We start from the raw sequence: 16,270 nt of genomic DNA, 5'->3' as shown, positions 1-16,270 counted from the left end.
TCAACTCGACCCAAACCCATTCAACTTACACTACGTCATAATGCGTCAAAAACGACTGTCCCTACAGTCGCAAAAAGAGTTTTTTTAAAAGGAGTGGTTTTTAAAAAGCGACAGCCCAAAACAATCGGAAAAAAGGACTGTCCACGGCAGTTGGAAAAAACGACAGTAGTAAAATTGGGATATAGCGATGGTCGTCGACCGTCGCTATAGGGTATTTTGTTTAAAAAAAATTATTTTACACCTGCCCCCCTCACATGTTGCTGAATATTGGAGATACCTCTATGTGTTGACATTGATGACCTAGACCCCAACTAACAACATGAAAAGACTCAAATGCCCCTCGTTACTCTCCAACCCAATCCAATTTATGTCGATTTAAATTGTTAACACTACATAATCATGAGATACATAAAAAAGCATTCAACTTACTTGGCGGTGGGAACTCTGGTAAATTTATGTCACTAATCCTCCTGCATATAGAATTTCCATCAAAAGATCACCAATTAAACAAAGAGAGAAATACAAAATGGTATAGTAAAATTGAAAAATTACTGAAATGGCACACTACTTATTTTAACAGAGTAGAAACCAACTTCTTTCCTTCAAATTCCTTCAACTGACCCACAACATACTCATCAATAGCATCAACCATGTAAAGTACTTCATACCCTTTCTTCTTGAGCTTCTCAAGGAATGGGGAGTTCTCAACAGCTCTTGCTTTCACTAGTGATATAGTAAATATCATTCTAACCGTCCTTTATCCTTGTGACGTAGTCCTTGAGGATGGTCATCACGTTCATTTAACTCGAGTGGATCTGTAGTTCCAACAAAAGGAACTCAGAATAGAACTAAAACAGAAAAAAGAATTGTACTTGATGAAAATTGTGCTCAAGTCATAGTAAGATTTCAATTTAAAATAATATGTTACAGCACATTAAAAGTGAAAAGTGACCCTTTAAGACATTTAAAGATGATCCCTGGTGCATGGGCACTCCAACTGATCAACATAATAGGCACCAAAAAAAAAAAAAATTGCAGCCACGGAAGAAGTTGAATTACAAGGAAACTATTTTCTTACCAGCCTTCAGGGATGAAAAGTGCATCACCAGCATGAAGAATCACTTTTTGGGAGTATTCCATTGAGTGCTTTGCTCTTGAATGAATTGAAAAATCAGGGTTTTCTAAATCTACAGAACTACCATAATAAGAAGGGAAGAATCAAAATAAAGAATATGAACACAGCATTAATAATAGGAATTTTAAAAGTTATTCACAGAAGTTCAACAAACCAACAATAAAGATAAGTAAATGAGCTTTTACAATTTTCCAGATGGTTAAAGAAGTAGCATACCTGTGGTTTGAAGCCTGGCCATATATAGGCATAGGGTATTACAGGGGACTCGCAGAAGGGGGCCATAAAACAACTGAGATGCACCAAATATTAATCAATAAAGACAACGTTCTTACATAAAATTCAGCAAAATTCAGACTTGGAAGCCCAAAAAATAAGATACCAGACCTAATGTACTCAATGCAGAACCATTAGGCATGTATGCGTGAGTGCATGACCTCAATAATTTGTTGGTAAAAAATAACCCTAAACTACCATTCTGTTTTTGTAACAAGGGGTTTCCAAGAGCCCCCCAACCATATATAATATTGACTAATGAGAACAGACAAGGAAATAGCTACATTTACCTATCTTAGGAGACTAATCAGTAAAGCTCATCCAAAATAGGTTCCTTTCGAATGGAAGCCTTATAGGGATTTCAATGGCCAAGGTTTAAATAATAAAAATTCACTAGAAGGATAGAAGCATGGAACAATAGTGATATTAATAGTGCTCAACTTTTTGGCTTCATGAAAAATTCCATCTTTGAGAAGAAGACTGGAAGGCTTTGCGTTAGAAAGGGTCTAAAAACCTCAATCAAGCACAGTTAGTAAGTACAAGCCCAAGATTGAAATTCGGACAAGAATCACATAAAGTATGGCCAAATATGAATAGGCTTAACTTCTATGAAAGTATTGCTAGCTCTGTTTTTTCTTTTCTCTTTGATAAGTAGCTCCGAATTTTTTTTTTTTTTTCCTTACAATTGGGAAAGGATTTTAAGAAAGTCTAAAAGCTGTTAGTTAGTTTAAAAGTGCTTTTAAGTGGAGTTTTATGCTAGGGTAGCATAATTAACATTGCGGGCATTGACATTTAGATTGCACAGTAACTTTGAGAGCTCGGAAAGGCGTTTAGGAAATCTATGAGCCATATGATTTTTGAAGGTCATATATAGTCTATTCTTTTAGCGAAAACAATTCAAGCCTTCCTAGTAATTGATCTATTTTCTTGCAAAACCAAGCCAAACTCTTGTTTCCACAAGAGACACACCAGATGAAAGAGTAAGAATTTATCTACTTATGCACTGTTTATCAAGGAAAGGACAATGGCAAGAAGCACTTAAGAATGATAAACCTTATAAACTTATACTAAAATGTAGAAACACAGATTATTAGTCTCAAAGAGAATAAGTAAAATACCGTGTTTGCATCCAGCAACTATGCATAAAAGGTTATGATGTGGATCATAGTGAGTACTAGATCTAGATCTAGCATTATTCATCCATAAATTGATAGATGCTAACGCCTTTGTCTCCAAAATTGTTGGCTGCATGAACCAAACAAAGGTAAAACAAAACAAAAATTAAAAAAATGGCAACAATAATGTTTGTAAAAGCAACAGTTACTTGAGTGTTACTTAATTCTCTTTGAAGACCAAAGTATAGAAACTTATCATGAATAATTCAACATACGTTTTAACCTTAAAAGTTTGGTGGAAGGTTAAAATCTAAATGAAACATGACCAGAATGAAAGAATAATAAGAACTATGCAAACCATTTGAATGTCTTCTTTCAGAGATTCCAATTGAGACCTCTCTTTATTCTCCATATTTGAAATTGAGACCTGCATGAGAAATTTATTATCAAGTAATTGAATTTCATTCCCAAATTGTGGCATCAGCAAGTAGTAAGTCCTCAATAATGTGAATGATGTATCATGACTATTGATGTTGAAATAACATAATAAGAGATCTCAGGAATATCTGAAAAAGGAATCCCAGATAACAAGTATGCAGATTGTTGACAAGTGCCTAAATAGTGCAATGTGCACTTGTAAAAGATTTCAACTGACATCCACAAATCATTATCCATATTTTTCATTTTTAGAAGTATTCATTGAAATGAGAAAAGTTTTTAAAGGTGTTTAAAATCATCAGTTTGATCTAAACCTTACCTGATTACTATAGAAGGCAACATGGATAGTTTATCATTTTTTTTTTTTCTTATTCACTGATCTAAAAATCCAAATGTGTCTTAAAGAGAACAACTAGCTCATACAAAAAGATTGTGATGAGTTCCGGTACTAGACTCAAGACCTGGCCTAAGATCCAGTTAGTTGGATCTTAGGCGAGATTCATGAGTCATAATTTGATTTAGAGTCTGCAATGTCATATAAATGGTCTTTTGACAAAATTAGAAGCATTTAGAAATATTTCATTTTCTCTTATATACTTTATATGGAATATATGTTGGATATTTGTGGGAACCAGCAAGACATTTTCACACAACAGCCTCACACTCCAACATATACACAAGTGCCGAAAATCCTCTAACAAGATGGGATTATATTACACTTTGGTGATTGTGGGGGGAAATCCTGTGGAAGACTTTAACCTATGCCATTTGTCATACGTAACCTGAGAACTTCTGAAGACAAATAAAAAAGTAAGGCAGACCATGGGCCGTTTTCTAGTGGACTGGGCTCTTATTTGGAAGGAGTTTCGACTTCAGAGATATAAAGGCAGAACATTTTGTGAACACCTGGGAGGAATTGATATATGGGCAGTAATTTGTCATACTTATCTAGTTTTTCTTCTTGATGTGGTCTTGAGGGGAAACTTTTTCCTTTTTTCTTTTTTTTTTTTGGTTTTATTTTAATAAAACCCATAGATTCATAAAAAATAAAATGTTTTGGACATCTCAACAGAAAAAGAAATCACATGCATTGGGATTTTTTTACTTCAACAAATGAGTTTAGTCTTACATATTCGCTTCTCGCAGGTACATTAGACATACTTCTTTGATCCTTCACACTTTTTCTCATAGGTTTAAGAGTTAAGACAGGGTTTTGATCCCAGGCAATATCAAATCACAGGAAAAATTGCTAATATACACATAGCCTGATATTTTGTAACTCAACAGACATTAGGTTCATGGTTCAAAGTTTTGTTATGTTTCGGTTGAACATTCCATTTCGGCAGAGATCAAAACCAAAAATTGATCCCGAGATGTTGAATGTTTCAGATTGTCTCAAATATTTTGGTAGAGACAATCTCAGTTTTCCTCCTGACCAAAACATTGCCTCTAGACGAGATTTTAAACCTTGGTTAGATTACAGATATTGCTTTGAGCACATTTGCACCTTAAGTTTCAACCTCATTGAAAGAACTGAGAAAAACATAATTAAAATACAGAACAGAAACCAAATTAAATCTTGGGTGATTTGGACATGCTCTACATTTTTGTTGAATATTTGAGATACGCATGTTTTCAAATAGAGGATATACCCCTTGATAGTCTACTAATTATAACACTTTGTATCTACTGTCCTCTCCAGCTCTTCTAGAAAGCTTTGCTGCAGAGGCATACAAATTTGTTTGAACCTTAATAAATAAATCATGATTCAGTTGTAAATTTAATAGAGAATATGATTGCCAGCTTGATCCTAACAGATAATTATCACTATCATTATCATCAAATCCTTTCAGGTTCAAGTAATATTATAAAAAACTACTTTTCTACAAAGAAAAACAATTGAAAATCATAAATTCAAGCTTTTATCATCTGGTGTGAACAAGAAAACCTTGTGATGTGTTGTTTTTCAAAATTACAAAGTAGCAACCAAAAAAAGGCACAATAAGGAAATTAGGGGACAAGAGTTATATTTTCTTCATCACTTGGTGCGAGCTCCTCCCGAGGAAACTCCAAAGCTTCTTCTACTTTTCCATTACAAATCAATTCTATCAACCTTTGCTGCTGCAGATGGAAAAAAAGTTGGGGATTTGTATCCAATATCTGCATACAGATCCATCAACCTTTAAATCAAATCAAAAAATAAAATCAAAACTATATTATCGAACCTGATTAAAGTTTCGATATCAGATCGAAAACTTAGAACCAAAGTCGATGAAGATTAGAGAGAGAGAGAGAGAGAGAGAGTTCGATCTGAAGAAATAACAAATAAAAAAATCAAAATCATTGAATGAGATTGAGAGCTCAAACCCTAGAAAAATTCAAGAGAGGGAAAAAAACAAACCAACCTGATGAACAGCGCTATGGATCCAACTTGAACAGATCGAGTCGAGAGAGAGCGTGAGTTTGTTTATTTAAGGAAAGATGAACACAAACGAATTCGAGAATCAAACCAGATCGGGGAGAGAAAGAGAGAGAAATTCGTTTTTCTCTCTGGGGAAAAAAGGGGTAGTTTTAGAGTGGCAACTGGCACACCAACTTTTACTTATTACCGTCAGTGATTCCATAAAAACGACGAGGAAACAACAGCCAAACACTGTCACCATTAACGACAGCCTGTAATAGTCATTTTTAACGCAATGGTAGTGTCGCCAAAAATGCACTATGACGTAGTGTTACCACCTAAGCCTATTAATTCTCAACCCAACCCAACCCAAGCCCAACCTACCACCTAAGCCTAATTCAATTCAACCCAACTCTCAACCCAACCCAACATTACAACCAATCAACATGATCATCAAGGTGGGACACATGTCACCACCTCAACTCACCTCCCTCATCTCATTACCTTTTTTCTAAACATCATCTACCCACACCTCCTCCCTAACCTACCCTATCCATTCTTTCAAATCAAACACTTACAACTTATACATCCCCCTAACCTATCATATCCATTCTCTCAAATCAAACACTTACAACTTATACCTCCCCCTAACCTACCCTCATCATTCCCTATAAACTTCATTCTTTCAAATCAAACACTTATACCCTATTCCTCCCCCCTAACCTACCCTATCTATTCTCTCAAATCAAACACATTATCCCCTCCCATCAACTCATCTAAACCTCTAATCTCCACACATCTTAACATATATCACCATCTTTCTCATTCTCCCAAAAACCTAATTGAAATCGTCTCGACCCCTGGCCGTCCGCTAAATAACTGATTAGGGGTCCGATCTACGTATCTCGGGGATTTTTAAAAGAATAGGGAGTCACCACCTAGTTTAGGTCTAGGAACCAAAATTAACTCTAAATGGATATGGGTCGGTCCACGGATCAAAGAGATGGGTAAGGGGTCAGATTACGGGTTTTGAAAGGTGTTAGGCACCGAACCTGCCTGATCAAGATGATCAGTCTCTACTACAATCCAAAAATATCTTACGGTCAACAATCAAAGACTAGGGTCAAAACCATGGTCCAATCATCATCATCAGTTTATTGCCTGGTTTGCCAAATGAATCTTATGATTAAGATAATTACATAGATTCTCAAATTTCGCATAAAAGGAATCTCACAATTTAATAAGGCTTACGTGGCACCAAAAATTAATTGATCAATTCGGTCACATTTTGAATAATATGAAATCGATTTTTAATGTCACGTATGTAACATTAGACGACATTTTATCAAAGAAATTCGATTTTTTTTTAATCACCACGTGCATTAAAATCAGTGAGTCGACTCACATATATTTTTTTTAATCAAAGAAATTCGATTTTTGAAATGCCACATGCATTAAAATCAGTAAGTTGACTCATATTTTTTATCAAAGAAATTTAATTTTTGAAATGTCATGTGTATTAAATCGGTGAGTTAATCATGTGCCTAATTTTAAAATAAAATCGATTCAAATTTTCAATGTCCCAAAAATCAGCGAGTCGACTCGCAATTTGTTAATCAAAAGAATCCTAATTTTTTTGAATCGCCACGTGTATTAAATTGGTGATTTAATCCACGTGTCTAATTTTTAAAAAATTCGATTCGAATTCTCAATGTCCCCGAAATCAGCGAGTCAACTCGTAATTTTTATATCATAAGAATCATAATTTTTTTTTCGGAATCGTCACATGTATTAAATAGATGATTTAACCCATGTGCCTAATTTTTAAAAATTTGATTCAAATTCTCAATGTCCCCAAAATCAGCGAGTCGACTCGCAATTTGTTAATCATAAGAATCATAATTTTTTTTCGGAATCGCCACGTGTATTAAATCGGTGATTTAACCCACGTGCCTAATTTTTAAAAAATTCGATTCAAATTCTCAATGTCCCCAAAATTAGCGAGTCGACTCGCAATTTGTTAACCAAAAGAATCATAATTTTTTTGGAATCGCCACGTGTATTAAATCGGTGATTTAACCCATGTGCCTAATGTTTTTTAAAAATTCGATTCGAATTTTCAATGTCCCCAAAATCAACAAGTCGACTCGCAATTTTTATTTTGAAAATTGATTTTTTATTTTTATCTTTCGTGTACACCAATAATTTTATTGAGTAGATCAACATTAATGAGTTAACCCACTAACATAAAAAATTGACGAATCTACTCGATAGACATCAAAAATCAATGAACCGGTCCACTAACTTGAAAATAACGAGTTGGCCCAATCAATCTATCAACAAAAATGGTCAAATTGATCCACTAATTTTTTGAAAAATTAAAGGTTGCCATTAATACCACGTATGCCCCCCAAAATCAACGGATTAATTCGAATGCATAAAAATGTGAAATCAAGAATCAATAATAATAAAAATAAACTAATAAAAAAATAAAAAAAATAAACAAATGAATAAATAAAATAACTTACCTTCACCAAATATTTTTGGATGTGTGGATTCCTTCAAAAAGAAATCGAAAAGCTTGTGACGCCCAATGATGTTGGAATAGGAGGAGATGATGACCATTGTGGGGTGTCCAATAAATCAAAGAAAGTTGCCAAAGAGAGAGAGAAATTACTATTATTTTTTTTAAGGAGCGAAAGAGTATTGAAGAGAAGTTATAGGATTAATGGAGATACAAAAATGGACTGCAAGATAGATGAAATTGGAGCTTTAATGGATGGAATATGATGAAGGTGTGGCTGTAATGGATATGAAAAAGTTGCAGCAACTATGAGGGAGATCAGAATGGAGAGAGAGAGAGGTGGCTGGGCGTTGGCAGCAATGTGAAGGAGGATGTTGCTGAATTTTAAAGAGGAAAGTTGCTGAAATTTGTTTAATGGGGAAAGAAGAAGATAGAAAGTTGCAGAATTTTTAATGGAGAGGAAGAAGATGGAAAGTTGTAGAATTTTTAATGGGGGAGGAAGAAGATGGAAAGTTGAAGAATTTTTAATGGGGAGGTTGCTGAATTTTTAATGAGGGAGGAAGAAGATGGAAAGTTGCAGGTTTTTTGGTTATGGAGGGTAGTAAAAAAACGTCAGCTCGAGTCCCCTTCAATGGTCCCTTGTATTTTCCTTTTATAGTGGTTCTTCCCAAAAATCATGAGAGAGGGAGAGAGGGAGAGATGGGAGAGTGGGAGGAGAACATAGGTGGTTATGAGGAGTTAGAGACGTTGGAGAAGAAGATGGGGAAGTTGGAGAGTTGCCCACGTTTTATTCTCTCTTTTTTTTTTTTTTCCTCATTTTTAATTTTTTTTATTTTGGAGAACGAGAGGTGGTGATCCCACGCTACTGATACTACGGTAATTTCTCGCTAATGAGTTGTGATTGGTTGAATTTTATTATTATTATTATTTTTAGTTAAATTTTGGATTCGTTGACATTTTGATTTAACTTTTATGTTTTAAATTAAATTTGAATTTGTGTTCGATTTTAAATTTTGGATTAAAATTATTAGATTAAAATTTAATTTGAATTTTGATTGTAATATTGGTTATTGGTCGATTTTATTTTGTTTCGATTGATTGATCGTTCGATTTTAATTGGTTGAGTGATTTTCAATTTTATTTTAATTTGAGTTTTAATTGTTTAATTTGAATTTAATTTTTAATTTAAATTTTGAACGGGTTGATTAATTTGCGTTTTAATTTGAAATTTAAATTGATTTTAATTTTAATTGGTCGGTTGATTGGATTTCGATTGGTTAAGTTTTGAGTTTTAATTTGATTTTAGATTGGGTTCGATTTTAAATTTTAAATTTATTGATAGAATTTTGAGTTTAATTTTGATGGTTGATTACTTGAAAATTTTATTTTGATTGATCGAATTTTTATTATTATTATTTTTAATTTGAAAAATATTTTTGATTGGATTTAATTGTTCGATTTTAATTTTAATTGTTTGATTTTAATTTTAATTGTTTGATTTTTTAATTTGAATTTTTTAATTTTTAATTTGAATTTTATTTTTAGTTTAGATTGGATTTCGATTTACATTGTCCTAGGGATCGGGATCTCTAAATTGTAGAGTTGGATATTGATGGGTATTTTGGTCTTTTGGCGATTTTTACAGATTTTTCTCGAACTTTTCTGTTTTTATCAATTTGGGTCTCGTTAGACTCAAAATCACATTCTGAGTGCAATGGAGGTACTTTCGAGATTTTTCGGAGGTCCGAGGTATATGAGGGGTATTTTCGTCATTTTGATAATTTTTTTATACATTTTTATAAATTCCTCTGTTTTCATCGATTTGAGTCCCATTAGACTCGAAATCACGTTCTGAGTGCAATGGAGGTACTTTTAAGACTTTTCGGATATTTGAAATTTATGAAAGTTATTTTCGTCATGAAGGGTATTTTCGTCATTTTTGTGATTTTTACAACTTTTTAGGGATTTTAGCGTGAGGTTTCTTTCAGTCACTGTGTGAGTATTTCTAAGTTCTAAAGTTATATTTTTCTAGCATAGCGAGGTCTCTAAGTTATCGAATTGTGTAACAAACCTATGCGTACGTGCTTGCTAAGTCAGGTGTAAGATGTAGTGATCCTAAGCGTGCGTAAACTTCTATGTCGAGTTGTGACGAGTAGGGGGATGAAAATAAACTAGAAACAGAAGGAATCAAGCAGTACTCACAAGCCTTCAAGTTCTTTTATATTCATCATTAGGAATTCACCAAAATCGGGTGACGAATTGTCGCAGATGAAAAAAAATAGGGTATCTACACTAATTAATTACCTTCTTACACAACCCATTCTTTTAATTAAAATCTCATCCTCTTAACTCACCAAACACTCAACCACTACCTTACACCCCTATCCTCTTAACCACTCTCATTCATTTTATCCCACCTAACACTCAACCCAAATGGGTTGAAAGATCCAATCCCTTTCGATTACAAATAACCCATCTAACCCCCCTTACATAAATGCCCCTCCATCTCTTTCAATTTACATATACCCCTTTCTCAAACCCCTAACCATTTTACTCATTCTCATCAATCCGTCCCATTTTACCCCTAAAAATACTCTACAAATCCTATAAAACCCCCCTCATTCTCAACTCAGAAAAAACTAATGAAAAATTAAAAAAGATACTCTCACACTCTCAATTTTCTACACTTATCTCTTTACTACTTTCTCATACTAATCTCAAAAGAGTTACATTCTCATAACCCATTAAGGACTCAAAAAGGACTAGAAGAAAAAGAAGGAAGAAAAGAAAAAAACCTTGAAGCTTCAAGGTGGGTCAAAAGAATACCCTTCTCACTCTCTCTCTCTACCTTCTTCATATTCCTCTTCTACTACCCCCTTTCACCTCTCTTTAATTTTTATTTTAGATAGCCCATAATATGTAATGCTTTCCCTCCCTTATCTCCAGTAGATCGAACTTCGATTTGGTCTAAAGTATAAGGGTTGTAAGCACCTTCAAAAAATTAAAACCGATTTAACCCATCAAATTGTTTTGAGGCAATCAGTTTTTGGGTCCTTCTCAACTCATGAGAATGGATCCATAACCATCGTCAACACTTTTCAAAAATGTGTTATTCTAAGGTTAATGTCCATTTGGATCATCTCCATCGATGAGATGATCCTTAGAAGCGAAAGCCAATAGTAAATCCCTACTTAGAGTACAAATTATTAACACGTGGCACTTATTTTTATTTGCATTTTTCATCAAAATATGGTCAAGTTGAGTTGAGGTTACCACTACTTGGTGGGGAGAAAAGGGTGCTTAACACCTTCCATTTTTTCCAATCGAACCGCTTACCCCGATCTCAAGTTGATTAGTACCGTATCTGAGCGAGAGTCATTAAATGCCAAAAATAGCAATTTTTCAAAAATGTACATCGGGTGACCATTTACACCTTCTTACGAAATGAATGGTGGCGACTCCAAACTTTCATAGAAGTGGGACTCGTAATCGAGAATCATGCAACTATAGATATAGTTGGGCTGAGGGTTTTCATCAACATGATCGTGGGGATATAAGGGATTCCCAAGAAAAATATATCCCTAGGAAAAAAGTTTTTTAATCAATACTAGATCAAAACATATCTCTAGGAAATCTATGTTTTCCTCAAATCCAAACGGTCATGTTGATAGAGAGCCTCAACTGTGAGTTGAGGCTAAAAAAATCTAGATGATTATGATTGAATTTTAACCCTCTCCACTTCAGCTTACTCTAGTTTAACTTGTATCAGCATTGACCTTTCATAATATCATAGCAACATGCTCATAAGGTCTAGACCAATATTACTTGGTTCTTTAATTCGTTCAGTTTGAAAGTAATTAGTGTTGGAGAGACCTCATTTCTTGATTGTTTGCAATTCAAGCTTGAGTTGCTTGATTTGTGTGCAAAATCAAAATGAAAACACCTGATTTAGTGCCGGCAACTTCAGCATGAACTGGTTTAGTTAATTAAAATAGCACCATCCAAGTAGGATGTTGTTTAGATTTGTGCCAGGCAAGATACGTAGGAATTATTTTATTGCTCAATGGGAAGATACTTCACAAGATTTTGATTGATTCCATCAATGAGACCTTCCAAATAATAGACACGAAGAAATGATAGAAATTGAGATCACCATTAAAGGTTGTTTTAGCAATCTAGTTTCAATTAAACAAGTTGATGAAGGGAGCCACCTGAAATAGAGGAAGAATAGATAGTAATGGTTGCGTTATGTGTAGTGGCAGAAGTTGAACTATTGAAGCCATGGGAATAGCGGGTATATAGGATGAACCATGAGGTGGTTTTATAGCTCTGGTAACATAAGAGTGTGCTAGCTTTGAAGGTTTTAAAATAAGTCACATTGTGCTTTCTCTAGTAGAGACACTTGCATTTATACAAAGGACTTGAAGGTTCTTTGGATAATAACAAATTACAGATTTCAAGAGATTACATAACAGTAATATGTTATTTTGTCACAATATTCTAGGGAGAGTAAGTATGGGAACCAAGAAAAATCATGAGATGGAATTTAAGCAGATAAACCAAAACATGCACAACATTTAGAATATTTACTAAAACGGTACACTGTAACAATTAATTCCGCAAATGGTAAATTTACCATTTTCGAAATTAATTTTTTTACCAAATCGGTAAAAATAGTAAATTTTTATTTTCGAAAATACTCTTTTCTTAATTTTGACTGAAATTACATATTTGTCCTCTCCTCTTTCATAAATATTTCTCTACTTTTATTTGTAATGGGTTTCCTTCGAACAACTTCTGCAAGAGGTCGAAGAGGTATGCAACCTCCCTCTCCCCCTTTCTCTCTCTCTCTCTCTCTCTTTCTCTCCCCGTTGGGGAAATCTAGAAAATCTTGCAAGTTTCCTCTCTCTCTCTCTCTCTCTCTCTATCTCTATCTCTTTCCGTTGCAAGTTACTCCGTCTTTGTCTCTTTTTGTTGTAGAGATCGTTAGAATAGTTTCGATTCAAGTTTCTTTCTATCTCTCTCCGTTGTAGAGATTTTGAAAAATTTGAATCGAAAGTGTTTGTGTATGTGTTTTGGGGTATTCGAACCCTAAATTATAAATTCGATTAGGTACAATTAGGATTATAATTTTTAAAATATTTAGGATTCATGTAAATTTTATCATTTAATGACTAATTTTCTGGATTGATTTGGATTTGTTAGAGTTTCATGTTTATTGTTGACTTTCTAGAGTTGTATTAGATTTTTAATGTTTAACGAAATGCAATAATAATTTTTTCATTATTTAGTTTTATTAAAATTCAATTATTGAAATATAGTAGAATTTTAAATTATAAGATGATATTTTTCTCATGAGTTAGAACTACAATTATTAGTATCTTAGAGCTTGATTATCTGAAAGCGCCCTCAATCCGCGGGGTGCGCGGATCCACTTTTGACCTTTGAGGTTTGGGAGTCCCCACCTAGTTATTACGGTCTAGGAACCGAATATAGACTCTAAACGGATAAATCAACTAATCTACTACAAAAGTATGGGTCCGGGGATCACGTTACGGGGTTGGAAGGTGTTAGGCACCAACTCCGCCCGGCCAATGTCGGTCTTTACTTATCCCAAATAAAACTACATTGCTAACAAAAAGACCTAGATAAAAAAATAAAAGAATTTTACCTTTGAACGCAACGATTCTAATCTCTCAGATCTGATAAAACCACTCCATATACAATACTCCTCGCTTTGTTTTATCTCCGGATCTGATTTCTGATCTCCAAGGCAAGGTATCTCTTTCTTAGATCTGGATTCTTCAAACTTTTTTATGGATTTTGGGGTATTTTTGAAGGACAACTAGGTATTTTTCAGGCTAAAATCGAAGTATGGGTGTTAGGTAAGGAGTTGGGGCTTCAAAATTAAGATTTTGGGAAGGTTGTGGAGGCTTCTTGACCTACTTTTTCTAGGGTTTTTTCTTTGCTACGAAAATAGGGTGTGGAAGTTCCTATTTATAAAGTTTTTTAGAAGAATTAGGGTTTGATTAGGGTTTCTTTTAGGATTTTAATTAGGATTTTGACTTTAGTCTTATGAGATTGACTTAATTAGTTTAGATTAGGATTTTGACTTTAGTCTTATGAGATTGACTTGATTAGTTTAGATTAGGGTTTTGACTTTAGTCTTATGAGATTGACTTTAATACTTTGACTTTAGTCTTTCTTGGTTGACCTTTAATTTCTTGACTTTAGTCTTACTTGATTGACTTTAAGATTGACTTTAGTCTTACTTGATTGACTTTAATTTTTGGAGAACCCCCTTTTATCTTTAATTCTTTGGGCCCCCAGTTGGAGGGGTCCTTGAATAAATATCCTAGCAACCATCAACAATTTTGTCTGAAAGTCTGATTGATCGATTTTTTGGTTCAAAATTTTAAATTAACTTTATTAACGTTTCACTTTACATTATTTAATGGATTATTTATTAATTTCTAAATTTTTAATTATTAAAATTGTAAAATTACTATTTTGCCCTCGGAGAGGATTTTTTACGTTTTAAGTTATTTTTCAATGTTTCAGGATGTTTTACAATCGGTTTTTCATAAGAAATTCAATGGGAATGTTAGTTTTTTTCATTTATGAAATTTTTTGTATGAAATGGTAGTGAATTTTATGAGGGGCATTTTCGTAATTTTGTCAAATTCTGTGAAAATTGGCGAAATGATTTATTTGGTTTTGATTTGTTATTTTATGTGTTTGAATGAGTTTTCCTAATCGTAACGTAGGCTCTAGGATTGTTTTGATGTTAGGGGTATTTTGGTAATTTGGTCATTTTTAGTGATTTTTATTGTGAAGCTTCTTTTTGATCTGCAAGATGATGATTTTTATGTTTCTGGGGTAGTATTTTCCTAGCGTAACGTGATTTCTAAAGTTTTGTCAGTTCGAGATACCTCATCCGGATTTCTGAAACATATTTGGTAACAAAATAAAGCATTGGAATAAACATCCATCATTGGGACCCGTTGCGATCGGGTTGACGAGTTGATTAATCAGGCGAGTGCAAAAATGGGGTATCTACATTATCGTGTTGCATTTCATGTGTTCGATGTATTGCTTCTTAAAAGTTCAATATAATGTGTACCATTTTTTCCATGTATTTTTATAAATTTTCCATTTAGTCACAAATAATCTCACTCTTAGTATGAAAATACCATACGCAGGGAGAATCTAATAAATGGATAAAAGGAAGATTTCGTTAATATATTTTTATGATGGAGAGATCGTAGACCCATTTGGCGGGTTTAAGTATAGTGGTAAATGCAATAATAAGTATGTTGGACGTGATATTTCATTTAAAATATTAACTAACATGATGTATAAAGTCTCCGCATGTAGTTGAGATGAGATTATTTTGAAGTTAAAATACTTGTATAGAATTAATCCTCCATTCGTTGACATAGATATAGAAAATGATGCAGACGTTAAAGAGATGTTCTTTGGAGTACTGGAACATTCCCATACCATATAAGTTTTCATCAAGAAATCTCGATGCCTTGTTGAAATGAAAAATGATACCAAGCGTATGCATGCACAGAATATATTTGAAAATATGTATGGGACATCATGAACTCGTCATATCTATCATGGTAAAAAATTTATTTGTTGGGTTTTATTTGTGGTTAATACGAATGATTTACGGTTTTACTTGCAGAAGGGAAAAAATGTTAGAGTCGATTGTGGTCCTTTCGAAGTTGTTGAAAATAGAAAGATGTGCAACTAGGTTCGTTATTTCTTTAATTTTATTTTAAGTTAAGAACTGGTTATAGTCTAAGTTATATCGATGCGATTCATCTCTAATTATTCTTTCAATCCCATTTACAAAGGAATGGTGAAGACGATCATATTTCTACAAATCCAATCAAGGGATGCAATGATACTGGACGAGTTCCATATTCATCACCTATTAGGTTAGTATATGAAACTAGGCATACGCTAGGGTGATTCGAACCTTAAAAAATCATATATACTTTTTCCTTGATTTTTTGATTCATATTGTCATGGTTCCTTTTGACACAGTCATCCTCTAGTCTATCTTCGCAACCATCCTAGGCACCAACGTGAAGGGATTTAGTTGAGTCATCAACAAGTACAAATGTAGGTTAAAATATAATAAAAAATTTAATTGAGCTATTAATCAATAAAAAAATTTTAAATATGTAAAAAGAGCAAAATTAACTCTAAACAAAATGAAATTTAGTTCAATTATTAATCAATCACAATGTATACAAAAATAACCCTAAAAAAAAAATAATGAAGTTGAACTAGTAGCCTAACAAATTTAGGTTTAAATATGTAAAAAAGTCAAATTACCTAAGAGAGGAGATCAATAGTCAATAGAGCAA

At 33.4% G+C, this 16,270-nt stretch overlaps 1 long non-coding RNA gene across 2 annotated transcripts; it reads right to left on the bottom strand.

Annotated features, from left to right (window-relative positions):
• Window positions 1–213: 213 nt before the first annotated feature.
• On the bottom strand, window positions 214–3,980 carry LOC147393212 (uncharacterized). Of its 2 annotated transcripts, XR_015181946.1 has the most exons (6): window positions 2,882–3,980; window positions 2,527–2,653; window positions 1,352–1,424; window positions 1,079–1,195; window positions 669–815; window positions 214–470 (listed from the first exon to the last, which is right to left on the bottom strand). It is a non-coding gene; the product is annotated as an uncharacterized LOC147393212 (long non-coding RNA). The 2 variants fall into 2 exon arrangements; XR_015181945.1 differs by lacking the exon at window positions 214–470 and having other exon boundaries at window positions 477–815; window positions 2,882–3,038.
• Window positions 3,981–16,270: the final 12,290 nt, after the last annotated feature.

Source organism: Akebia trifoliata, chromosome 10, assembly GCF_017979445.1.
Source record: "Akebia trifoliata isolate Shusen 1 chromosome 10, ASM1797944v1, whole genome shotgun sequence".
Lineage (NCBI taxonomy): Eukaryota > Viridiplantae > Streptophyta > Magnoliopsida > Ranunculales > Lardizabalaceae > Akebia > Akebia trifoliata.
Note: the sequence above shows the minus strand (reverse complement) of the source record. Positions and strands in the feature narration are given on the sequence as shown.